Genomic DNA, 27,864 nt, shown 5'->3' on the forward strand with positions numbered 1-27,864 from the left:
AATTCAGTGTCTAAACTCATTTTAGAACATAAATGAACCAAATGCCAGTGAGAACATGTCTCCCCACAGGCGCTCAGTGCTGGGCAGAGCTGGTCCCCTTAGAAGGCCTGGGTGCTCCCCTGTGCAGATTCCATTAAGAAACCAATGTTCCTCGGCCGTTCCCATGATCACTGATTAACATTTTAGTGATGTAGCTCCGGCTCCAGAGGAAGAGAAACAAATTAATCTCATATTTTTTTAAAAAAGTAAAAGTCATTGTCATTGGAAGAGCAGCTTGATGAAATGGAAGTCGTGTACACGTGACAAACTAACACATATGGCAAGGAGAGATGGAGGCTGACAACTCCGGCAGCCAAACACTGCCGTGTCAGTATTTCCTCACTTCATATGGTTTTAAAAAGGTAATAAAGCCTTTTCCAGACTCATGATCCTCATTCCTCAGCTGCTCACAAGGTCCATCCTGCAGAGAAGTGCTAGCTCCTTCAGGGAGGAGTCCTCTCACACGGGATAACACAGGTGAGGCAGGAGAGTAATGTCTGAAGACAGGGACCCTAAGGCCAACTCACGCTGACTTCCTAGACCTAAATCAAAAGGAAAACCCCAACTTTGCATTCCCAAGTAACAAAAGGACCAGAGGCTACTCCCCTTTCCTGCATACAGATGAAAAACTGAAAGCACCTCTGATCGGTCCCCTCTCACAACCAGTCTGGTCTCAGGCCAAGTCCTCATTTGCATAAGAGTATAACTTTGGAACTTCACTTCAGCTTCTGATTGGTCACTTTCTGCAATCAATCAGATGTTTGCATAAGGTGTAACTTTATAACTTCGCTCAAGCCTCTGATGGGTCCCCTCCCACAACCAATCGGACTGACTGTGGGCCACTACTTCATTTACATAGGGTGTACACCAAGTAACCAATGGGAAATCTTTAGAGGGTATTTAAACCCCAGAAAATTCTGTAACCAGGCTCTTGAGCCACTTGCTCAGGCCCACTCGCACCCTGTGGAATGTACTTTCATTTTCAATAAATCTTGGCTTTCATTGCTTCATTCTTTCCTTGCTTTGTTTGTACATTTTGTCCAATTCTTTGTTCGAGACACAGGAAACTGGACACCGTCTGCTGGTACCACAGGCTGCCCTGGCTGGACTCAGCTTCAAGTTGTACAGTATAAAAAAGGTGCCAGAAAGTTCCAGAGTGTCAATCAACCTGAGCTGTCCACCAACCCTGCTGTACTCCAATTCCTCACCCATAAATTGACTCTTTGATCTCTGAGGTCGCCTACTTGATGCTGTTGAATGTTATGATCTTCAGGTTCATACGATCCACAAACAGAAAATGTTAACTTAGGATTTGAACACAGCTAGATACCCACCATCTGCTCTGTTCTGAGAACTGGGCCCTGGAAGAGCTGGAGACAGAGCTGAACCCAACCCCTGGGTAGAAGAGGCCCACCTGCCCAGGTGCTTCCTCTCTGCGAGGCCCTGTCGGATGCCGACATTATCACCTCCGCACAGCTGGTTCATCCAACAAGGTGCCCGACGCAGAGCAAAGCCGAGGGTAACCACTACCAAGGGAAGTCCAGGCCCCAAAGGAGGAGAGCTGGCTGCTCCCTTGGGGAGCTGCCCAAGGTCACCAGGCACCCAGGAGGGGCTGACCAGGTATGAAGGGACATGGAGCTAGGACCAGACCAATTTTCTACGCTTGTTAAACTTGCCGTGGTGGCACTGCTTGGATGAGTGAGCCAGTCCCGTTGTACCACTAAGGACGGATGGGCAAAACATGGCATGAACTGATGTAAGAGAATGCGATCAAGCCAACGTGCTGAGGTGGGGACTATTCTGGATGCTATTCCATGAAGCTGAAATAATGTTGTGGCTTCATTGCACTGATGTGAAGGCAGCTGCATGCAGGGAGCAGAAGTGCTGGAGCTGATGCTGCGGTGTGACTCCCTGTCCCCCTAATGTTCGGGTCATCTCACCCCTCTGTGCCTCAGGTTCCAGTGGTGACACAGGGGTGACAGTCATGTCACTGCCCCTCGTGGGATACTGCAAAGCACTCAATACCAGCTGCTACTATGGGATCTATTGGAAATTTAAAATTATATACTCACCACACAATTAAAAATGAGCTAAGGCATAATCTTGTATATATCTATGAAAACATGGTGCGGGGCTTGTGGTGAACAGTTAAATTCTGGTACACCCATACCACAGGCTACCCTTCAGCAGGGAAAAGGAGGCAACACAGCAAGCTGAGTGGGGCCCTAGGACGTTATGCTGGGTGAAAAAAAGCAAAGTCTCAGAAGGTCACATACGTTATGATCCTACTGATACAAAATCCTCAAAATGACAAAAATCATAGCAATGGAGAACACACTGGTGATTGCCGGAGTTGGGGACAGCAGGAGGTGGTGGTTGTGACTGAAAGGGGGTAGAAGGAGGTCTTCGGGTGAAGGAGGGGCACCATGTCTGGCCTGCATGGACCTCCAGGTGTGAGGATGTGCATGTGGCGGGCACCTGCGCCAGTGTCCTCTTCTTGGTTTTGGTACTGTCCTACACTACAGATGACAAAACCATGGGGAAACTGGGGAGGGTACCAGGACCTCTGTGCTACCTTTCCAACCTCCTGTGAATCTTCAAAATTAAAAATTAAAAAATATATCAGCTAAGGAAAGATAAACCATCGTGTGAAAATGCTTTCCCCATGTCGGTCCCTGCAAGGTGACTCTGGCCACACCCTCCTCTCCAGCATAGTTTTCTGCACATACATGTGTGCTCAGCTCCCACCCTCAAGGCTCCAAGATAAAACCCAGTGCACAACCTGCCAATGAGAACTGAGGCTGCAAACCATGTTCCAGTGCAAAATGGAAACACAGGAATAAGCCACACTCCAAGGAGAATGTCTAAGTCCTCTACAGAGGCCTGGCCCAGCATGCCCTGGTGCCCCATGACTGCAGTAGATATTTGCTGTCCTCCTTCCTATACATCTGCTGTTGTCCACCAAGGCATAAACAGAAACACTGACTTTTCAAACACTTCATGGTTTCTTGACTTGTTCAATCACATGGCCTTCTTTGCCAGGCTACTGTAATAGCCACTCACTTGTCCAAAACCTTCAATTAGGGAACTCTATATTCTGGCCACAGATAGAGAGTTGTGTGGATGCTGCTTTTGACAATACAGAGGTACTTCCTCCTTTTCACACCAAACCAATAGGGTCTCACGGGGCCCAGCCTCTCCTACGGCCACTCACTGTCACCCACAGTGTGTTCCAGTTCCAATCCCTAAGTCCCTCAGCTTTCTCCCAGGCTGCAAGACACTGCCAGAGGAAACTGGCCCTCCCCACAAAGTCACATGTGGTGACCCCAATAGGGCCCCCAAGTAGATGTTCCTCCTCATTGCTCTCAGCCCCATTATATCATTGCTGCAGCCATTCCAAGTCCCGGAAGACCTCGCCCAACATGTTCCTGTCCTGGGCTCCACCCTCACCATGCTTCTGTCCGCAGAGACCCCAAGGAGTTCCTGCAAGGAACGCGGTTTCAGAAAAGGGCTAAGCTCACATCTCTTCTAAGGCTTCACCCATTTTTTTCTCTGTTCCCCTATCTTTAGTTTGTCCCTGTCTTGGCTCGCTAGCTGAGACTGTTCTTTCCTTCCTCTTTCCACACCTCCTTCCATTCAAAAGAGGAAACCTTTCCAAAGAGTAGCCCTATACCAAATGTCCCAATTTCCTCATAGTTTCCGAAACCCATGTCTTTACAGCCAGGCTTCCTCCACGCTCTAACCGACCTGATCAGTTGCCTTTTCCCATGATGACCCTCCCTGCCTCCCACACACCCTTCTCCTGCAAGTCCACAGCTCCCTGAAACCCCTGCTTTCACATCTCCAGAGTCTTGTGGATGCTGTTCTTCTGCCTGGAATGCCTTCAAAGTCCAACAAAACACCAGCCCCTTCTAAAATCCAGCTCATACTCTTTCATCTTCACTTTCTCCTCATCCCTACCCACTCCTGCTGAAATTAGAAGTATTTTCCGCAAAAGCTAAGATTTCAATTCTGTGGTACTGAATACTTTCTCCACAACTCTATAACATTTGTACTGATTCCCTTCCTCCCTTGGAGTGGACAATTCTGTCCTCTTACCAAACTCAACCACCAGAGTAGCTAATAGCAGCCTGCTGAAATGTGAGTCCAATGAATGAATTACATCCCATAGAAGAAATAATATATTAATAAATATAAAATGAGAAATACAGTTTCATGTATTCTGCAAACATGTATCAGGACCTACCACTTACAGGGTATTTCCTAGGGAGTCTATAACATAAATGATACTACAGTGTATGGTCTCAGATCTCAGGAAGGTTCTAGGGCAATAAGACAGACACAACTGTTTAGCTAAAAGCAAGCCTGAGATTAACTGATGTGAAATAAGCAAAAGGCACCTCGCAATAGACCATATGGCACTATTCAAACATTGGGGCACTTTTAAAGTTTTCTTATTGATATTATTAAATTATGCAAAACAAAGTTTAGGTAAAGGACAAATCCTGCCTGCAGAGTAACTTGAAATTTTGTGAGGAAATGATTTTAGCAAAAATAATACATCATCCAAAGACTTAGTTTTCATTATGGCAAAGATCTCTGCAAATGCAAGGATGATATCTATGAATTACACCATGTGGTATGTATATGTCATTTATTTTTAAGCAGAAAGGCCTAAAAATATCTAGTAGCATTTAGAAAATATTTCACACTTCTTTTTATCACTCCATGAATTTAAAACTAAAAAAAAAATATCCTAGCCTTAATGCAGAGAAGCAAGTATCTAAGTTTCCTACTTGAAATAAAAAAACAAAAGACTCTAAGAAGAAGACGGCATTTTCCTGTATAATTTGGACCAGGGAGACAAAAGGCCTGCAGCAAGTCTATCCAGGCAGGAGCTCTATCTCCATCAGCAGGGGCCGCCTCCTCTATCCCTAACAGCTCAGAAGCCCGTGGTAAATGCTGTTTGTTGTCAGCAGAACACATGCACCAAGCAATTCCCCTACCCTGAACCTCCTGCCCATCCTCTCATCCCACTTCCAATCATGGCTCATTCCCCAAAGCTCCAGGAGAAACTCTCCCCTGGCACCCAGTCCAGCCCTGACCTTGTCCCAGCCACAGCGTCCCTGCTGGTCTGGCTGTCAGCCCCGGTGGGGTGGAGAGAGAACCATGCCTGTACACCATACAGTGTAGCACAGGCCATGCTATTAGACCTGGGCCATATAACTTCTACCGCATTCAAATAAAATGCACAAAATGCTGATTAAGGAAGTATTGTAATGTTTATGAAGAAAGAGTTATTGTGGTTGCAATTCTATGGTGTCCTTGACTTGTAGATTCTATCAGTTACACAGATTGTCATACTTGCAGACTTCTTCCAAAGTTTGGCAAGAACAAATGGGCTTTTTTTGTGCAGATGACTCATTTACATTTTTAATTATTTTTAAACTACATGAAAAATAAATGACTACACTGAACGATTCAAAGAAAAATTAGAGTGTGTTCCCAAAATAGCCCAGGGTGGACCCCTCTCCCTGCCAAGTCCTAAGCATTAGAGCCCAGCACGCCCCAATAAGTCATTACAGCCAACACAGATGCAGCCTCCCTGCAAACACCAAGCAGTGCGGGCCTGCAGGACTCAGTGCCTCACAGAACCAGTGGATTCCTGTGGTCATTGCCAGAATCGTGCGGTGACCGCGCACCCTTCCATTCCCAAGGCAGAAGCCTCAGCTCCTTTCTACCTCCCACCTGCCATGTTAAGTCACAGGCCGTGCACCTTAAAGGCTGGAGGCCATCCACAGAGAGGACCCTCCCAAACAACTCCCAACTGGGAATGGCCCCAACAAACACCGTGAACTTGGAGTCTCTCTTCTTTCGGGGCTGCTCGGCTTTCTCAGTGGTGCTGTCTCTTCATGTTACCCACAGCCAGCGGGATCATGTTCTCTGTTCCCTCTCAACTATCAGAACCAGCCTTTCGGACAGGATCTCCTGAGGTTTCTGCTAGTAAGGTATAAATAACAGATTCCCTGGAAGGGTTGAAAATTGGAAAGGAAATAGGAATTTTTAAAATCTTCCACTTCAAGACAACTGGTTGGATGAATGGGGGAGATGGTGGCTTTATTTTTCTTTTGAAGAAAGTATACAAAGGTGGACAATGGACAGGTAGGGGCAAGGTGACTATGGAAGCATCTCATAGCTGAAGCTTGCTCCCATCTCCCATAACATAAAGGCATTCATGGCAGGGGGTGGGGAGTCTTTCTCCTCCACCTATTCAAAGTGATCTTTAGAAGGTCTGCATCACTCCAGCAAACAGCGTCCAGGTTGGTTCTTGCCATATTCAACCCTATTGAAATTATCCTAAGGCAGACCGGTCAGCTGAGTTACTGCTGAAAGAAAACCCCGAAGGATTATTCTACTTAAATTAAAAATAAACAAACAAACACAAGGCCAGGCGCAATGGCTCATGTCTGTAATTCCAGCACTGTAATCCCAGCACTTTGGGAGGCCAAGATGGGTAGATCACTTGAGGTCAGGAGTTCAAGACCAGCCTGGCCAACATGGTGAAACCCCCATCTGTACTAAAAATACAAAAGTTAGCTGGGCATGGTGGTGCATGCCTATAATCCCAGCTACTCAGGAGGCTAAGGTGGGAGAATCGTCTGAGTCGGGGAAGGGGAGGCTGCAGTGAGCCGAGATCATGCCACTACACTCAAGCCTGGGCGACACAACAAAACAGGCTTTGCATACAGAATTGTAACACAGAGTCTACCACTTTGAGGCACATCAAAAGATACGAGTTTAATATAAAGAATTCTCCTCCTACTGTGCATCTGTGATTATGAAATGATTCATGTCATAAAACTTACATATAAAATAATACTGCTCTATTCCATTGCTTTAGAATATGAAATAAGAGATATGATTTTATGGGGAAGACTACACTTAATTGGAAGGTGAGAGAAGAAGAGCAACATGTCCCAACCATGGGCTTTGCAGTTCCTCAAGGAGACACCAGCAAGACACTTCAGAGGACCCCAGGAACCACAGCCACCCCCTAAAAAAAACTGTCAGATGATCCATTGGTTCTTGTTATTCAACCTCACATTCAGTTGGATGGTACAAGATGGAGGGCAGGGGTCTAAAAATGTGTATTTTGAGTGCATGTACATTACACAAGTGATAAATTACTCCCCATTTTACAAATAGGACACAAATGATTCTTTGGAGATTATTTTCTAATGGCACAAAATATCTTTTGTTTGTATCAGCTTTAACACTCCTCAATCTACCCAGTCTTTGTAAATACCTAAATACAAATCGTTTAAATTTAAAAGAACTAGGAAATAGATTTTAACAACAAAATTTAAAAAAATAAAAATGAAAGATGCCTCAGACAGAATAATGGGCATAGGCACAACAATGTCGCCTAGTGGTTAAATTTTTAAGGAGAAAATTATTCAATCATCCCCAAAGCTACAGAAGCACCTCAGATACAAATGTATTCAGGGATAACTTTACAATCTTTATCATCTGAACAAAAATTTACTTTTTCTAAGCCCATTATGTAATTAAGATTTGGAAGATATACTGGGATAAACCAGGTTAAGACCCATTCTGAACATATCTTTTTCTAAAAGAGACATAGTACAGTTTATTTACCCAAGTCTGCATTTATACCTATTCAATATGTTTAAATGATAGAACTTTTGAACCCATTTGTGAATCTGTCTCTCAGAACTCCTGTGTATGGGATCCAGATGAACGGAGTTCAAGGCAAGGCTATTTGTGACCCCTGGTGAGTGAGGGGGCCCCCACCCAGGGAACCATCCATTGGGTGACACGAGGACATGTAACCCCAAAACTGAATCTTTGAAAGGGAAGGCAATGAAGTGAACGCAACAGACACAGAAAATCCATTGCTTAACCCTAAGCATGAAACGTTCCTGGAAATCTCTCATCCTTCCCACAGAACATGTGCCTGGAAAAGTGAGCATGAAACCATTCTCACAGGATGAGTCATGTTTGAGATGAGGGCAGAGCATGGAATCCAGAAGTGAACATGTCTTAAATTCTTCAAAGATAGATTAGACAAGGAAAGATTCCAATGTCACTCCTTTTAATCACATTTTTATTAGCGTAATAAATTTTGTAACTTCTCTTCTCCAAGCAGAGAATATCCACATTTCTTTGTAATCATCTTTGGTCCTACTTGACACTTTCCTTTTACTTTTGCTCCTCAATGAAAGCTTTATTTTTGCATTTTCACCATGCTATAATTCTTTTGTTGATCAGAATAACAACTGGATTACCAGACAATGCTGCCAGGAGCCACCAGACCTAAACTGGGCACAGAGGCTCACATTCAAACCCTCTGCAGAGCTGGCTGTGAAAACTGTACCAGGAACTGGCTTAAAGGAGAACATTTTCCTTGAGAGCTGAGGCAGGCAGATCGTTTGAGGCCAGGAGTTCGAGATCAGCCTGGCCAATGTGGTGAAACCCTGTCTCTAACTAAAAATACAAAAATTAGCTGGGTGCAGTGGCGTATGTTTGTAATCCCAGCTACTCAGGAGGCTGACGCAGGAGAATTACTAGAACCCAGGTGGCAGAGGTTACAGTAAGCCAGGATCATGCCACTGCACTCCAGCTTGGGCAACACAGTGAGACTCCATTAAAAAAAAAAAAAAAGAAAAAGAAAAAGAAAGAAAATACAGAGTTGACAAACCTCCACCAGCTGGCCAGCCTGGTAATCACGGCTCTGTCCTCTTTCTGATGGGCCTGTGTCCACCCCACACCAAATAGCCTTGCAGCCAGAAAGTGATGGTACACACTCAGAAAACTCATCCTATAAGGTGGACTTTACAATTGCCAAAGCAGAGAAATTTTGCTCACCAATTTATTACTGTCAGTTGCCTATGCTATTGTAATTACAAAATTTAATTAAATATTATGTAAACTGATAAAATTAAAGTTTGAAAATAAAAATAGCTGACAGTTTCAAGAAAACTTTGTAAAATGCTGTGGACAAATTTTATAAAGGCTATCTTTACTTTTTAAAAATATTATTTAATTGAGTGTGGGCAAGAAAACTGAAAATGACAAGAGTGGGAGGAATTATAAAAATACAGAAGCATTTACTTCTCAAATTTTTGTGCAAGTATCTTTTATTGTCCAGGTACTTTTAAAAAACAAACTGAAATTTTTAGTTCATATATTACTAAGATGGTTTACAAAGTTGTCCTTGAACCTTAAACACTGGACCCATATGGCCAAGCCATCATAAATAAAATAACTAAGGTATTATATAAGCTGAATGTAAGCTGGAGAAAGGTGGCAGTCCTTTACACACAAAGCTACAGATGCACAGCTTGCTGAGTAGAGATGGGCTGGATTTCAGCCCCTCTTGCCCCCTTGACTCGAAACCCTGATGCTGGAAAGCCCAAAAGACTGATAGAGCAGCTCTGCCCTCACACAAAAGAGGGGCCTCAGCCACATCAAAGAATTGGCCAATAAACATACCTCTAACATACCTTTTCATTAAAATAACTAAGGTATTATGTGTTATATTTTATGGCTTCCTGCTTTAAATTACTATTGAAAATAATTGACCTATTTATGATGATTTTTACAGTGCTATTAAATCTACTTAATGATGATCATATTCTAATAATAGATAACAGTATACATTCTAAATTTTAAATAATCAATAACATCTCGAGCAGCAACTGTTAAAGGTCACCTGAGTGGCAGAGGACTGGGGTCAAACCTGCAAATTAGAACACATAAAATATACTAAGAAAAGGACACCAAGAGAATGTGTATGACATGCCAGGTATTTGGTTCCTGCAAACTACATAGCTATTAACTCTAGGAGCTCAAAGAACAAAATATATCCAATACAATATTGGCTCATAATATTCCAGGGGAGAAGGTTGAATGTTAACAACTTTGTGTTACAGGAAACTGCTGGTTAGAGAGGATTCTGTGCCCTTGTTTCAGGACACTGCCAGCTACACAAAGGTGTGACAACTTAAACCACCCATGTGTGATCATTCTCAAGTGACCTCTGCCGAATGACTCACACAAAGCTGCCCTAGCTTACAATAGTTTAGATTCACTTAGAATTTATTTCTAACACTAGTTATCAAGATTTAGATCCATATCAAGATCTTTGAAGGCAAGGATCATATCTCTAAGTTATATTGCATTCTCCATCCTTCATAGATTATTGGCTGACATGGACATCATCATTAATTGTACTGTCCCCACTGCACACCCAGATCACAGTACCAGACACACAGTGTACACTCAACCAATATCTGTCAGATGGAACACACAGTGATGAGAAGCAACTGAAATTTTGAAGCCTAAAAGATGTTGAAAGATTGGTACAATAAACTACCCTCAAACTACTCCATGATCCATTTTCCCTTTCTATGCATACTTGCATGTGTATACACACACACACACACACACACACACCATTTTTGCTTTCTGAATCATTTGAAAGTTGCTGAAAAAACAGTACTGCACTCTAAAGTCCTTTAGCACATCTCCTAAGAGTAACAGCAGTAAGCTCAATACCTTTATCACACCTAAGAAAATAGGATCCCACATATAATTCAAACACAAACTTCCTCGATGTCCTTATGTGATCTTTTACAGCTTTTTCTTTTAATCCAAGATACAATCAGGGTTCATGCACTGCATTTTAGATCTCTTTAGAACACTCTCCCCTGAGTTTTTGTTCTGTTTTGTTTTTCATGACATTGGCTTTTTAAAAACAGCCTTATTGAGATATAATTCACACACCATATAATTCACCCATTTACATCGTACAATTCAATAGTTTGTCATATATTCACTGTGTTGCGGGACCATCACCACAATTTTAGACTCTTTTTATCATCCCCAAAGGAAATCCCAAACCCATTAGCATTAGCAGTCACCCCCCCTTCCCCCCTTTTTTCTTCCAATCTCCCCAGCCCTAGACAACCACTGATCCACTATTAATACTTTGCATCTCTATGGATTGGCCTGTTCTGGACATTTCACATAAGTGAAATCATACAATATGTATGCTCTGTGACTGGCTTCTTCCATGTAGCCTAATGTTTTGAAGGTTCATCCATGTGTCAGTACTTCATTGCTTTTATTGCTACCTAATAATTGTATTAATATATCACATTTTATTTATGCATTCAGCAGCTGATAGACATTTTAATTATTTCTATTTTTTCATTATAAGCAACGCTGCCATTAACATTTATGTACAAGTTTTTGTGCAGACATATGTTTTCACATGTTTCCACTGAGAAGTAAAATTCCTGTGTCATATGACAGAAGTCATGTTTAACATTTTGAGAAGCTGCCAAACAGTTTTTCAAAGTGACTGCACCATTTCACCATTTCCATAAGCAATGGATGAGGGTTTCAATTTCTCCATATCCTTGCCAATGCTTGTTACCGTCTTTGATTACAGCCATCCTAGTGGGTTTGAAGTGGTATGTCACAGTGTTTTTGACTTGGATTTACCTAATAACTAATGATACTAAACATCTTTTCATGAGCTTATTGGTCATTTGAATATCTTTTTTGGAGAAACGTCAGCAGAAATACTTTGGCCATTTTCTTTTTTTTTTTTTTTTTTTTTTTTTTTTATTTTATTTATTTATTTATTTTATTTTTTTTTTATTTTTATTTTTTTTATTATACTTTAAGTTCTAGGGTACATGTGCATAACGTGCAGGTTTGTTACATATGTATACTTATGCCATGTTGGTGTGCTGCACCCATCAACTCGTCAGCACCCATCAATTCATCATTTATATCATGTATAACTCCCCAATGCAATCCCTCCCTCTTCTCCCCTCCCTCCTCCCCATGATAGGCCCCAGTGCGTGATGTTCCCCTTCCCGAGTCCAAGTGATCTCATTGTTCAGTTCCCACCTATGAGTGAGAACATGCGGTGTTTGGTTTTCTCTTCTTGTGATAGTTTGCTAAGAATGATGGTTTCCAGCTGCATCCATGTCCCTACAAAGGACGCAAACTCATCCTTTTTTATGGCTGCATAGTATTCCATGGTGTATATGTGCCACATTTTCTTAATCCAGTCTGTCACAGATGGACATTTGGGTTGATTCCAAGTCTTTGCTATTGTGAATAGTGCCGCAATAAACATACGTGTGCATGTGTCTTTGTAGTAGACTAATTTATAATCCTTTGGGTATATACCCAGTAGTGGGATGGCTGGGTCATATGGTACATCTAGTTCTAGATCCTTGAGGAATTGCCATACTGTTTTCCATAATGGTTGAACTAGTTTACAATCCCACCAACAGTGTAAAAGTGTTCCTATTTCTCCACATCCTCTCCAACACCTGTTGTTTCCTGACTTCTTAATGATTGCCATTCTAACTGGTGTGAGATGGTATCTCATTGTGGTTTTGATTTGCATTTCTCTGATGGCGAGTGACGATGAGCATTTTTTCATGTGTCTGTTGGCTGTATGAATATCTTCTTTTGAGAAATGTCTGTTCATATCCTTTCCCCACTTTTTGATGGGGTTGTTTGTTTTTTTCTCGTATATTTGTTTGAGTTCTTTGTAGATTCTGGATATTAGCCCTTTGTCAGATGAGTAGGTTGCAAAAATCTTCTCCCATTCTGTAGGTTGCCTGTTCACTCTGATGGTAGTTTCTTTTGCTGTGCAAAAGCTCTTTAGTTTAATTAGATCCCATTTGTCAATTTTTGCTTTTGCTGCCGTTGCTTTTGGTGTTTTAGACATGAAGTCCTTGCCCATGCCTATGTCCTGAATGGTACTACCTAGATTTTCTTCTAGGGTTTTTATGGTATTAGGTCTAACATTTAAGTCTCTAATCCATCTTGAATTAATCTTCGTATAAGGGGTAAGGAAAGGATCCAGTTTCAGCTTTCTACTTATGGCTAGCCAATTTTCCCAGCACCATTTATTAAATAGGGAATCCTTTCCCCATTTCTTGTTTCTCTCAGGTTTGTCAAAGATCAGATGGCTGTAGATGTGCGGTATTATTTCTGAGGACTCTGTTCTGTTCCATTGGTCTATAGCTCTGTTTTGGTACCAGTACCATGCTGTTTTGGTTACTGTAGCCTTGTAGTATAGTTTGAAGTCAGGTAGCGTGACGCCTCCAGCTTTGTCCTTTTGACTTAGGATTGTCTTGGCAATGCGGGCTCTTTTTTGGTTCCATATGAACTTTAAAGCAGTTTTTTCCAATTCTGTGAAGAAACTCATTGGTAGCTTGATGGGGATGGCATTGAATCTATAAATAACCTTGGGCAGTATGGCCATTTTCACGATATTGAATCTTCCTATCCATGAGCATGACACTCTAACATCACAATTAAAAGAACTAGAGAGGCAAGAGCAAACACATTCAAAAGCTAGCAGAAGGCAAGAAATAACTAAGATCAGAGCCGAACTGAAGGAGATAGAGACACAAAAAACCCTCCAAAAAATCAATGAATCCAGGAGTTGGTTTTTTGAAAAGATCAACAAAATTGACAGACCGCTAGCAAGGCTAATAAAGAAGAAAAGAGAGAGGAATCAAATAGATGCAATAAAAAATGATAAAGGGGATATCACCACTGACCCCACAGAAATACAAACTACCATCAGAGAATACTATAAACGCCTCTACGCAAATCAACTAGAAAATCTAGAAGAAATGGATAATTTCCTGGACACTTACACTCTCCCAAGGCTAAACCAGGAAGAAGTTGAATCCCTGAATAGACCAATAGCAGGCTCTGAAATTGAGGCAACAATTAATAGCCTACCCACCAAAAAAAGTCCAGGACCAGATGGATTCACAGCTGAATTCTACCAGAGGTACAAGGAGAAGCTGGTACCATTCCTTCTGAAACTATTCCAATCAATAGAAAAAGAGGGAATCCTCCCTAACTCATTTTATGAGGCCAACATCATCCTGATACCAAAGCCTGGCAGAGACACAACAAAAATAGAGAATTTTAGACCAATATCCCTGATGAACATTGATGCAAAAATTCTCAATAAAATACTGGCAAACCGGATTCAGCAGCACATCAAAAAGCTTATCCACCATGATCAAGTGGGCTTCATCCCTGGGATGCAAGGCTGGTTCAACATTCGCAAATCAATAAACGTAATCCAGCATATAAACAGAACCAAAGACAAGAACCACATGATTGTCTCAATAGATGCAGAAAAGGCTTTTGACAAAATTCAACAGCCCTTCATGCTAAAAACGCTCAATAAATTCGGTATTGATGGAACGTATCTCAAAATAATAAGAGCCATTTATGACAAACCCACAGCTAATATCATACTGAATGGGCAAAAACTGGAAAAATTCCCTTTGAAAACTGGCACAAGACAGGGATGCCCTCTCTCACCACTCCTATTCAACATAGTGTTGGAAGTTCTGGCTAGGGCAATCAGGCAAGAGAAAGAAATCAAGGGTATCCAGTTAGGAAAAGAAGAAGTCAAATTGTCCCTGTTTGCAGATGACATGATAGTATATTTAGAAAACCCCATTGTCTCAGCCCAAAATCTCCTTAAGCTGATAAGCAACTTCAGCAAAGTCTCAGGATACAAAATTAATGTGCAAAAATCACAAGCATTCTTATACACCAGTAACAGACAAGCAGAGAGCCAAATCAGGAATGAACTTCCATTCACAATTGCTTCAAAGAGAATAAAATACCTAGGAATCCAGCTTACAAGGGATGTAAAGGACCTCTTCAAGGAGAACTACAAACCACTGCTCAGTGAAATCAAAGAGGACACAAACAATTGGCCATTTTCTAATTGGGTTATTTATCTATTTAAAGTTGAGTTGTAAGAGTTCACAACTTCAGAACACATTCTGGATATAAGTCCTTAAGAGATAAGTGATTTGCAAATATTTTGGAGACAAGTCCTTAAGAGATACATGATTTGCAAATATTTTATCCCATTCTATAGGCGTTTTCACTTTCCTGATGGTGTTCCCTGAAGCACAAAAGTGTCTTTAATTTTTACGAAGTCCAATTTATCCGAGTTTTCTTTTGTCCCATGTGCTTTTGGTGTCATTTCTGAAAAGGCCTTGCCTAACCCCAACATCATAAAGATTTATTACTGTGTTTTCTTCTAAGACTTGTATTGTTTTAGCTCTTATATTTTGATCTATAATCCATTTAAAGTTAATTTTTGTGTATAGTATCAACAAGGAGTCCAACTTTATTGTTCTGCATGTGAATGTCCAGTTGTCCTAGCACCATGTGTTAAAAAACCACTGAATGTGGTTGGTGCTCTTGAATGCGGTTGGTGCTCTTGATGAAAATCATCAACTGACCATAAGTGTAAGTTAAGGGTGTATTTCTGAACTGTCTGTTCTGCTCCATTGTCCTGTCTATCCTTGTGCCTGTACCACACCTTCTTAATTACCGTAGCTTTGTAGTAAGTTTTGAAATCAGGAAGTATGAGTCCTCCAAGATTGTTTTGGCCCTTCTGGGTCTCCTGGATTTCCACGTGACTTTTAGGATCATGACACTGAGTTCTGTGAGGAGACTTCACTGCAGCTGTTTTGAAGAATACTCTCAATTTGTTCAATTGTTTCTTCATAATCCAGATTAAAAGCTTTCTGGGGCAAGAACACTACAGAGGAGTATAGGTGATTTCTCCTAGCATTATATAAGGGCATAATATTGGCACATATTATCAGGGTGTCCCCAGCAGGAGGGGTTGAATTTAAGCAATAGCTTAAGAGGCTAGCCTCTAGATTATTCCATTGTAATGGTTGTTTTCCCTTTTATAAGTAGTAGGTAATCTGTGAGATAATACCTGAGAACACATAAATATCTAATTCTCCAACAATCTTTCAAAACCCAGTGATTTTATCACTCAAACCTAATTCTTGCCTAGGTCAAGGTTGCAAAATGATGATTTTTAAAATGCATAATTTTAGCCAGGCACAGTGGTTCACACCTGTAATTGCAGCACTTTGGAAGGCCGAGGCAGGCAGATCACCTGAGGTCAGGGGTTCAAGACCAGACTGCTCAACATGGCGAAACCCAGTCTCTACTAAAAAATACAAAAATTACCCGGGTGTGGTGGTGGGCACCTGTGTTCCCAGCTACTCGAGAGGTTGAGGCAGGGGAACCATTTGAACCTGGGAGGCGGAGGTTTCAGTAAGCCAAGATGGAGTCACTGCATTCCAGTCTGGGCAACAGACTCCATCTCAAAAAAATAATAAATAAATAAATATATAAAATGCATGATTTCTTCAGAATTTATTAAGCTGACATTCTCTCTATTTGAGTAACACTTCAGACTCCTGAATCTTTTAATTTAATATATTACAATCTATTAGTACGATTATTCTTGCCAGCAGGAGGTCCTGTAGCCTACTCCTGGGTTTCTTTTTTTGACTTACTTCACAGGCCTTTGAACACCTTCTTGCTTTCCAGCACAAGACACCCCAGGCACAACCTTGTCAAGATCTGTAATCTGCCATTTCTCCAAGGATCCATGTGGGAAACTGTAATTAGTGTAACTGTTGGAAAGGTATCATTGCTGTTTATTTTATATTTATATTTATATTCATAGAGAGAGTGAAAAGGTGAGAGAATTCTTACTGCTTGTAGCCCTTCTTCCACAATTAGAACTTCCATTCCCAATAACATCAATGTATTTTATTTTTTTATTTTTTTGTACCACCTACAATACCTACAAAATAATTGAAGCATTACAACACAACACCATTACCAACTATAATTGCACCAGGTAAATCTCAACAGTTCTTTGCCATTTCTTTTGTTCTTAAAATATGTTCCAATAAAGATATATAATCAGAAAACCGTTCAAAATTATCAGAATTAAGTCTGTATTCCGGGCAGTTGTGTTATCAACTTTAGACAGATTCCTTTGTTTCTGTTTTTCCACTTTAAAATTTCCTTTTTTCAATTTTGATGGTATTCTGTTTTCTGAATATATAAACACTTGTGTAGTTCAAAATCAAAATTATATAACCAACCCATATTCAAAGAAATCTAATTCCTATTTTTATGTTGGATACCTCATTCCCACACATCCTCATTCTTCCTTTTTTTTTTTTTTTGAGTTGTTTTTCTCTGTCAAAAGAAAGCAAATACGTGTTTATTCTTGTTTTCTCTTCTTTCTTGCAAAAAGATATACTATAAATAATTTCCATGTGCCCTCTTCGTTGACAATGATTACTGCAAATCACTCCATGTCAGTTCATAATGATTTTTCACTTTCACTTTTATGGCTGACGTAAAGTGACGTTCACAGATGAGGCGAGACTGTGACCAAGCGTTTTTGAAAAAAAATGGAAGGATAAGAGGCGTCTGATCTCCAATGATTACACTGTAGTCCTTCCAGTATAGAAGTATTACTTGTGCTAAATTGAGTCCTACATATAAACTTGTATATAAGGGAAAACACATTATTCACTTGCAACAAATAGACAAATAAAAACTACCTTCAACATCAAATTTAGAACTGAACTAAACCAAACCAAAACAAACTGGCCAATGTTCAAACAACATCCTGGTAACATGCACATATACCCCTGTATCTGTCTTCCTTCCTTCTCTTTCCATCCCCCATTTTTCCATCTTCTTTGAGGTACAGGTGGCCCCCCAATCCTCTCCACCACTCTTCTCAATCAGATTCTAGAATGGTTGACTACCTAGAATTCTCTAGAAAGTGGCCTACTCAGTTCTTGTGAGTTCAGCAACCAAGATGCACTGATCTCTGTGAATGCCGGCTTTTTCATAAGCTCCACAGCCACCATCCGACCTCATGAATGGGACTGCAGAAGGTGAAAAACACCAACCCTTGGGCAGTCGATTTCAATTTGTGTTACATTTTCTCGTGATCCTCCTCAGACCTTATCACAGGGCTGAATAAATGTGGTTGATGTATTGGTTTCTCAGTTGATTACTATTTAAAAGCTCTAACAGCATTTAAAAGTTGCATCTTATACCATACTTCAATCTCTATGTATCCCTTCTCACTTAATTAAAAAGTACGTTGCGGATAGTTCAAGCTGCTACCCAAACATATATTTCTGAAAGGTAAGTCACACTAAAACCTAAATCACAGGATCCATGTGAAGAGTGAATCAATCTGAATATTTTACACTATTTCTGACCCTGCTATGTAGAATATGCAAGCTTCGCTTGAGTATAAACAAATGTTTAACATACATGATGTAATTAAGAGAAGAATAATTGTAGCAACCTCCTTCAGCTGTTATGAGGATAAAATGAGGAACTGCTGCCCGAGACACTGCTGGGCAACGTCATCAGTGTTAGCGTCAGAGACAGTAACATCCAACCCATTGTGTGACTCTAAAGATTCATTCTCTGGGAAACTCATCAACCACCACAATGCAGCCCTTCCTATATTTCCTCTTTATAAAATTATTAGGGACCAAACTAGAGAAACAGTGTGGAACAGTATCCTCCAAGGCTTCCTTCATTTGCAGTGAGACCACTTGCCTTTCATTCCCGCATCGTGCCCATCCCATGAGGGAGGGTCTGCATATTTGAGAGGCTGGAGGAACATGCTCAGAAGTTTGGCCAGGCCTGGGTTCATCCATGGAAGAGGACAAAGAAAGGGACTGAGCATACTCTAGCAATGACCAGTGGCTCGACTAGGAAAGTTCTCTGCCAAGATCACTTCCTCCTGGCAAAAACAAGGGCTCCACAGGGCTTAGGGTGGAGAACAGAGACTCAGGATGAATCATGGGCTGTGGTGAGCCAGGCACTCGGTGGTGTCACCTCAGGAGGTTCCAATGACCTCACATCAAGGTGGTATGCCGATGCAGGAGCAATGCAGGCCTTGAAGGTTGCCCCACCCGACACGGCCACTCAGCTGACCAACGAGACTCCAGCCCAGCCCCTGCTCTGTCCCCTAGATTGTGTAGAGTTTGAGAAGCCCAGCTCCTGAGGGCAAGGCCAGATCTCACAACCAGGGTTCTGGGGACCTGGGCCAGCATGTAGCCATCTCTCCACCAAAAGCTTGGCCTCTATTTTTACTCCTTGCTCTAACACACCCATGGTTAAAGGATTTCTGAAATGTGTTCTGGAATGCCGTGTGGCTCAGCTGAGACCCTGGATTCCATGTCACACTTTCCTAGCAGCTGCACTATCAAGCCCAAGCACAAAGACAAGAGTGTTTCCAGGCGGCCCACCCAAGACAGCAGTCCTTTAAATTGACTCCTCGTCATATTGCCCTGGGTACTTTAGCTGGCAAAGAACAAATTAGCATTCTCAATCTATATATACTGTAGCACACTAAATAAAGGGCTGGAGCCGAGGCACAAAAGGTCGGGCCATGAAATTCCCTGCAGGAGCCTGGGTCCCACCATTCCACTCTCAGGCTCTTTGGAAAGCTGACGCCCAGGGCCACAAGCAAGTCTTTGTGTGTCAGGAGGGCCCACTGCTGGGGCTTTCAGGGCACACAATAACTCACAGGCTGTGTCCAATTTCAGAACACAACAAAGAGGCAATGACCACACCCACATGGGCCTGGGCTTTCACTCAGGAGTTCCTCATGAAAAAGCACCATGGAAGATGCCCAGGGGAAGCACCACTACCGGGATCCACATCCACCCACCCTAGCAGGGCCTCCAGGGCACTCCTGCAAGCCTCACGTGGTTTCACAGATCCCAGGCAGAAGCAGGGCCAGTGTTACTACCACCACCAGTGAGGAAATGAAAGCTCGGAGAAGCTGTGAGACTTGATGAAGGTCACCAACTGGCTAAATGATGACAGGTGCTCTAATGAGAAGTTTTATTACCTCACTATATTGTTTTACTCAAAAATATTTCCTGTCTGACAGCTGCTTCCCGGATTTACTGTTTAAAGTGAGTAATTCCACTCTTCTTAGACATGGAATTTTACATATAGCACCAGAGCAGAGTTAAGGATTCCTTTACTAATTTTCCTTACTCATTTATTATATAAAATAGACACAAGACTTGAACAGGGAATGAGGAAGCCCAGAAGAGCAGAAACTAAACCAGTCCAGTGGAAGTGTCATGTATGTTGTTGCATAGCCTGCATTCCAGACTAGCAAGACAAGGCTCTGATCTTCCTAGTGGTCATGGCAAAGATGAGATGCAAAGCCAGATTTAAAGCTCCCAAGTCACAAGATAAAAGAAGACAGATCCAGAGAACCAGTGTCCCACAGCCCTCATGCTGAAGACAAGGTGTGCGATAGTGAATTATGTCCCTAACGACGTGCCAAAACCAAAAAATACAAACATGGTTTTCCAACAGTTGCTTCTCCCCTCAATCAAACCTACATCACACCAAGGCTCCATTCAGTAGAAGTCTTTAAATACAAAGACCAAACAATGCAGTCAAATATGCCATTCTTTTGTTTTGTCTTGACTGAGGATAAAACGACAGCATATCTAAAGAAAGTAGAGGAAGAGAACACAGTGGACACATACACTGAACTGTGTCGGGCACCACCACGATTTTACAAATCATGGAATTAATTTGGCATATCCAGAATACTGTTAAGCAATATGCAAAGGTTCATTCTGCATAAGAAAGGTAGGCTTATACACTCGATGTTTAAGTTGAATATGCTTTCATTTGAGAACAAGTTACTTATTCTGGGATTATGTACATTTACAGATAAACCTATATATAAATATACATAATTTTATAAGATGTATACATAAAATATATTACAGTTAAAATTGTTTTCTAAAAATATTGCTAATATTTGGCATTCATCACACAAAATATGAAAGAATTTACACACTAGAGCCATTTTAATGTTTAGTAAAATAATCTGATCTTTAAAAAAACAGATAGATTCACAAAAATACTAAAATCTCACTCAGATTTTGATGAAATCTTCCCTGTCTATTCCTATAAGACCCGCAATTAGGTATTGATAATCAATGAGGAAATGTTTTGATTAATGAAATTAAACTTTAAAGCTAAGCTTTAGGACACTGTGTATTTGCTGTGACAAAGAAAATGCATTATTTATTTACCTGTAATATAGTGTATTTGTTTGCTAATTTTTAAATTACTTTCCTGGAAATAAGATAGCTCTTTTCAAAATATACTTTTTTATAACTAGAAGCAACACTTAATTAGTGAAGACAGTTATAACTGACTACCGTAAACAAATTAAAAGAAACTGTTATTATTTAAAAGTGTATAACTCTTCAATGAATGGTTAAAAACATATACTTTTTTTGCTTTTTGAAGAGACAAGTGAACATTTATTTTTGTGCTTTTCTTCCTATGTATATTTCAAGTCTTTTTCAAAACAAAGCCCCAGGAATCTCCAGATTCAATTATGTCCCTGGGCTTGGTTGATTGCTGCAGGAATCTTAGGGAGCCTTATACAAATGCTAGAGTTACTCATTTACCAACATTAAACCCTAGGACAGACCACAAACAAAGCAGGACTCTTTCCTCCATGGAATGTGCTGATTTCAGATGAGGCGGCAGCCAATGTAGAAAACACCGGAATTTTTCCTTAGAACTGGACTGTGATGAGAGGTGCTTGCCATGAACGTCACCTACTGTCTTTTCTTTGACTCTTCCTTTCAGTTTTTGAAGATCAAGCAGGAAATAATCTTCTCTGAAGACACTTGATAAAAATTCCCCCCAAAAAAGCAAAAACATATGCTTCTACTGCACTGATAAAAATTTACTGCAGTGTGGCACCTAAAAGTAATAACAACAGCAATAAAAAGTAATTTCAAAAAAAGTTAAGATTTCTTCAGCAAAATAAATGATTCACATTTTCAAGTCCTTTTTGAAATCAGTTATTAATATTATTCCTTCCTCATTTCCAGCTAAATGATCACAGCAACACAGTTTTTTGCTACTCAACATCTTTAAGCCTATAACTCTTAGGCTATGCATAGCCCGATGTCCTAATCAGGCATTCATTGCTCCCAGCAGGTCTCCATCTGTTAGTACCAGCCTCCTCTTTCCTTCCAATCTCAAGGTTACTCTTAATAGTAACCCAATCTCAGCCGAGCGTGGTGGCTCATGCCTGTAATACCAGCACTTTGGGAAGCCCAGGCGGGTGGATCACTTGAGGTCAGGAGTTCAAGACCAGCCTGACCAACATGGTGAAACCCTGCCTCTACTAAAAATACAAAATTAGCCAGGTACAGTGGTGGGTGCCTGTAATCCCAGCTACTTGGGAGGCTGAGGCAGAAGAATCACTTGAACCTGGGACGTGGAGGTTGCAGTGAGCCAAGATCATGCCACTGCACTCCAGCCTGGGTGACAGAGTGAGACTCCAGCTCAAAAAAAATAAAAAAAGAGTAACCCAATCTCAAGGTTACTGGTAGGAATACTAGTAACTGCAAAAAGAACTTTTAAGTGGCAAGGCATGGCCCATCAAAAATCAGCCCAAGGGCAGTTTTCAGCCCTGCCTCACCTGGGTCTAGTTCAGCTGGTGGATGAGCTGATTGATGTGTTCACCCCAACAGCCAGGTGAGCCCATCTCCTTGAGGAAGCCCACTCTATTTGTGGTAGCATGATGGGCCACTGAGAGGTGGAAAGGGTGCAAAAAACATGAGATCTCCTGGAAATGCTTCCCCAGGAAGGCAATTTCATGAATGAGGTCTTCCAAGCAAATGACACCAAACTTCCCCAGGTGCTCCTCATCACTGTGTCATCTGAGAAACGGTCTTCTTCTTGACCTTGGTTCGTCCACCTTTCAAAATGAGTTTACAGGCAGACTTCAGATGTGGAAAACCCCAGGTCATATAAGTTTCCACTATACGCAGCATTTTTAGGTTCTGGGGGGTGACTTTTACAAAGACACCACTAAAAATTTTCTTTGGGCAAAGTCTTGCCATGGTTCTCTGCACCAGTAAACTCACGCCATTCATCCTTTCAATGCATACAATAAAGGCCAAGGAAAGTTATCTGGCAATTCCAAGGCATGAGGTCTCACTTCTAGTCGTCTGAGAAGCATCTTGTCACATTTCTGCCCCCAGGAATCATATAAGAATGATTCCAGTCACTTAACGTGAGCCCTTTTCCTTTCCTCTGCTCCTTCTTTGCCAAAGGTGCCTGCTTTGCCTGGGTGGCTCTGAGGACTTGATAAGCCTTCCTCTTTTTCAGGAGATTTTCTGGAACCAAAGGGATTTTTCTTTGCTTTTGCTCCGTCATCTTTCTCGAGTTGTAGCTACTGATCATGTGCAACCCTACCACATGGGGAAGATGGTGCTCAAGACCGTATACTATTTTTTTTTTTTTTTTTTTTTTGAGACAGAGTCTCGCTCTGTCGCCCGGGCTGGAGTGCAGTGGCCGGATCTCAGCTCACTGCAAGCTCCGCCTCCCGGGTTTACGCCATTCTCCTGCCTCAGCCTCCCGAGTAGCTGGGACTACAGGCGCCCGCCACCTCACCCAGCTAGTTTTTTGTATTTTTTAGTAGAGACGGGGTTTCACCATGTTAGCCAGGATGGTCTCGATCTCCTGACCTCGTGATCCCCCCGTCTCGGCCTCCCAAAGTGCTGGGATTACAGGCTTGAGCCACCGCACCCGGCCAAGACCGTATACTATTTTTAAAGATCTAAAATAAATTATGAAGTGGCTCTTGTCTATCTCATTTATAGAACAGGATAATATGTAAAGTTTGCGTTGAAAATAAAAAGGGAGAAAGATCACATGACTTGAATTCATCCTTTCATTCACTCAAAAGATACTTACTATTTCTCTTCCATGGGTCAGTATCTGGGATAGATTCTGAACATCCACAAATGTGGATGACAGGATCCCTCCCTGATGCAAGTCCACCACTGGTAGGAAACAGATAAACAAACACAAGACACCAAGGCTTGTGCCATGAGAAAGGCTCACATACAACGCTCGTGGAGCTCCAGATAAGAGCAGATGCTCTTTCTAGGAAAGAGGGTGGTGGCCTGAGGGGACAATCCTGAGGCACTGGTTGAGCTAAGTGTTGCAGAATGGGATAAGGACATATCTAGCAGAAGGAAGGGTCTCTATAGGAGAAGATAGGAAAGGTTGTGGGATGTGTGAAGAACTGGGATTGCAGGTAAGCTGCAGCTGGGGCCTGACAGTGTACAGCAGAGCAGCCATGTAAAGGGTGCAGGGACCAGGCAGCAGAGCCTGGATCTTATCCCAGAGGTGGCAGAAACCCACAGAAGACTCCAGGCAGGGCAATAACAAGATCGCACTTACATTTAGCCATGACTTCTCTGGAGGGATAAGGAAGGTGGGCTCAGATCACATCCTGCCTTTCCCCAAAACATTCTGAGGGCATCTCATGAACTTTATAAACCTCCACACCCCTTCTCCATTGCCCACTTCTCCTGCTTCACCTCCAGCCGTTCTCCTTAGTGCCCCACTACTCCTGCCACACTGCCTGATTCCTGCTGCTCACACACACCAAGCTCAGTCCCACTTCAGGAGATGTGCACATGCTGCTGTACACTGTAGACGGCTTACTCCTCTCTTCACTGAGGTCCATGTACAGCAAAACCTCCTCAAAGAAGCTCTCCTGACAGCCCATCCAAAACCGCAGCCCTTGGCCGGGCATGGTGGCACACACCTGTAATCCCAGCTACTTGGGAGGCTGAGGCAAGAGAATCGCTTGAACCCAGGAGGTGGAGGTTGCAGTGAGCCAAGATCGTGCGCCACTGCACTCCAGCCTAGGCGACAGAGCAACACTCCATCTCAAAAAAAAAAAGAAAAAGAAAAACTGCAACCCTTTGTAACTCTCTTTCAACTCATTATCATTTCCTGAAATTTTACTTTATATTTATTTGTTTATTCTTTATCTCCCCCACTAGAACATAATGTATTAGAGTTGCAGGGAGACCTCACCTGTCATATTCATGGCTGGGTTCCCAGGGCATAAAATGCTGGTGAGTAGAAGGCCCACAGTAAATATCTGTGCAATGAATGAACGAAGGTGAGAATAGAGTCGAAAGTTACTGCAAAACACAAAACATCAATGGTGATTTCAGCTGAGCTAAGAACACAGCAGTGTGATGAGATGTTTGGTGGAGAGTTGATGCACCAGGGAGGGAATGGAGGAACCGGAGGTGATGCCTGACAGGGAGGATGCACCAAGCCCAGTTGTACGGGCCCTGGAGGCGTCGAAAGAAGGCAGCCTGAGGGGCCAGGCATGGTGGCTCATGCCTGTAATCCCAGCACTTTGGGAGGCTGAGGCAGGCAGATCACCTAAGGTCAGGAGTTTGAAACCAGCCTTGACCAACATGGTGAAATCCCTGCTGTACTAAAAATATAAAAATTAGCTGGGAATTGTGGCATCTGCCTTACTAGGGAGGCTGAGACAGGAGAATCACTTGAACCCGGGAGGTGGAGGTTGCAGCAAGCCAAGATCGCACCACTGCACTCCAGCCTGGGCAACAAGAGCAAAACTCCATCTCAAAAAAAAAAAAAAAAAAAGAAGAAGAAGAAGGCAGCCTGAGGAATGCTGAGTTGCAGGCTCTGTGAGACATCCTCTGGGCAGGCAAGTCCAAAGCTGCTTGGGAGAGGGGCTGGGATGGAGCTGCAGAGGGGTGAGCCCGTGCTGATAGTGCAGGAAGAACGTGGCCAGTGGCAGCGCTCCTGCCAGGCTCACCGTACTCACCGCACAGCAGCCATGGCTGGCTCCGGGCACAGAGCCAAAGTGGAGTCTGACAGTGGCCCAGCCCCAGGAGGCCACATCCTCGAGGAAAACATAAGGCAGAAGAAGAGGTGCAGGACAGGGGCACACTTGGGAACCCAAATGTCTCAAGCAGGGGCAGAGTCTTCAAAGAAGCCCCAGGAGGTGACAGGAAAGTGAGGAGGGAACCCCTGGCTGAGAAGGTCAGAAAACGAAGTTTCCAGAAGAAACCATGTCAGAGTCAGAAACTGAAGAGAGGAAGTCAGTAGGACAAGACGAACAGCTCCACAGTGAGGTGGCCGTGGGAAAGGACTCCTATGACTCAGGACTGGGTCTGAGACCCTCAGGGAAAATGGCCCTGTTAGGACAGCCGAGCAAGAGCACACAGGAAGACTGCACCGGGAAATCACAACAGGCAGCACCAAGTCGCCATGCCTGCAAACCAACAGGGCGCTGATGGCGACATTTGCCATGTAGTCATCATCACATGGACGTCTGGGGCAAACAATCAAAGTGATTTACATGACAGATGTGTGTGAAGACATGCCAGTATTAAAGCACGAACCAGGGGCCAGGAAGTTGGTCCCAGGGCAGTCTCAGTGGCTGTGGAGTGAGTGCTGGGATACAAGGATGAAGAGGGCAATAATGAAGAAGCTGTCCTTCCCTCACTGCCCACCCCAGCAGCAACCCCTGGCAGGAGGCAGGGCAGGGCCCGGAGGCAGCGAGACTCACCTTGCCAGGAGCCTGGGAACCGGAACCGGCAGCAGCCCTGAGCTGCATCTGGAAAAAGGAGTCAGTGTCCAGCAGGTGAGTTGGGCAAGGTGAGGCACTGACTAGCCTCGTCTCCATGCCAGGGTGGGTAGAACTGAAATCAGTGGAGCCCCTGACGTGATGTCAGGAGACATGGAGGTGTCGCCAGTCACATTCTCATTAATAGCAAAGTGGTGTGGTGTGTGGAGTTGGGGAGTTCCCCCCAGCTCACTGGAAGCCCCCCCAAAGCCGAGGGTGGCCCTGGGAGCGGGTCCTGCCTGTGAACAGCTCCTGTCATCTACACTGTACTGGGGAAAGGTGCAAGAGACACCCTCCAGCCCCAGGCTTCTGTGAGCGAGAGCACGCGGGCCAGGAGGGCCCACAAGGTCTCACACTCACTCCCACGTATGAGAAGGAGGGAGCAAATGGATTGTTTTAAGTAGGAAGATAAATGGTCAGTGGAATATGTTTCACAAATCGCTTTTGGCAGCAATATGGGGGGTGGATAAGGAAAGTAGGAGGCTGGAGGAAGGAAATCAGAAGAGCATTTCAGGAGCTCCGGAAAGTGCTGGCAAGGGCCTGAGCCAAGAACCAAGACAATAAAACAGTAAAAAAAAAAAAGCTCTTTTTTTTTTCCACACAGTAGGTGGAGGTCCCCACTTTGGTGGGGAATTATGGAGCCCACACCTGAGTGCTTTCAGTTGAAGCTTTAGTACCTGGGAGAATGAAGAGCTCCCAGGAGTGGCTGTCCAGCTCACTGGTTTCAGCACCAGCAGTCCTGACCATAAGTTCAAGGGCTGCCCAGCAAGGCCTGGGAGAGAGAACCAGCCAGACTGGTTTTATTGGATTGTGCTGCCGATAATGACACAATGTCACTAACACTTTCTTGGCAACTAGCAAATATTTTGATATGATTCCTATACAAACACAGTTTACATAAGGAGTATGATCCCCATTTCAAATAAGGCCAGGAGATAACTAAAGTTGATGGAATGCTAACCATGAGTTTGGCACTGTGGTAGGTTCATAGTGTCCCAACCAGTTTTCATGACAGCTCACAAGGGAGGTGCTGTTACTCCACTTTTATAGAAGATGAAACTGAAACCTAGATTATGTCGCTGTCAAAAGACAACAAAACCAGTGAGGAAGAGTGCCAGGATGCCAGCCCAGGTCTATCTGAGCTTGGTCCCTCTGAGATGCTTTCTGTGTCCCAATCGCAGCCCCCAAGCCTCAGAACTGCTGGATCAAAACTGCAGGCAAGGAAGAGTGGGTGCAAAAGCCCATGTGTCGGGGATCTGTTCCTCACAATGGCAGGGCAGAAGGGGCTCCAAACGTTCTTCCTTTAGGGGCCTGGCTGAATAAGCCAGGATGCAGCTATACAGGGCACAGAGAATGAGGACACCTCTATGTAACAGTTAGAT

General features: G+C 42.9%; 1 protein-coding gene and 1 pseudogene across 5 annotated transcripts in view; both read right to left on the bottom strand.

The window, feature by feature from the left end:
- The window catches only part of COBL (cordon-bleu WH2 repeat protein), a 310,164-nt gene that overhangs the window by 229,333 nt on the left and 52,967 nt on the right, over positions 1-27,864 (bottom strand). The window lies entirely within an intron of this gene.
- Positions 22,496-23,256, bottom strand: LOC104657654 (annotated as a pseudogene).

Source organism: Rhinopithecus roxellana, chromosome 6 (genome assembly GCF_007565055.1).
Source record: "Rhinopithecus roxellana isolate Shanxi Qingling chromosome 6, ASM756505v1, whole genome shotgun sequence".
Classification (NCBI taxonomy): domain Eukaryota; kingdom Metazoa; phylum Chordata; class Mammalia; order Primates; family Cercopithecidae; genus Rhinopithecus; species Rhinopithecus roxellana.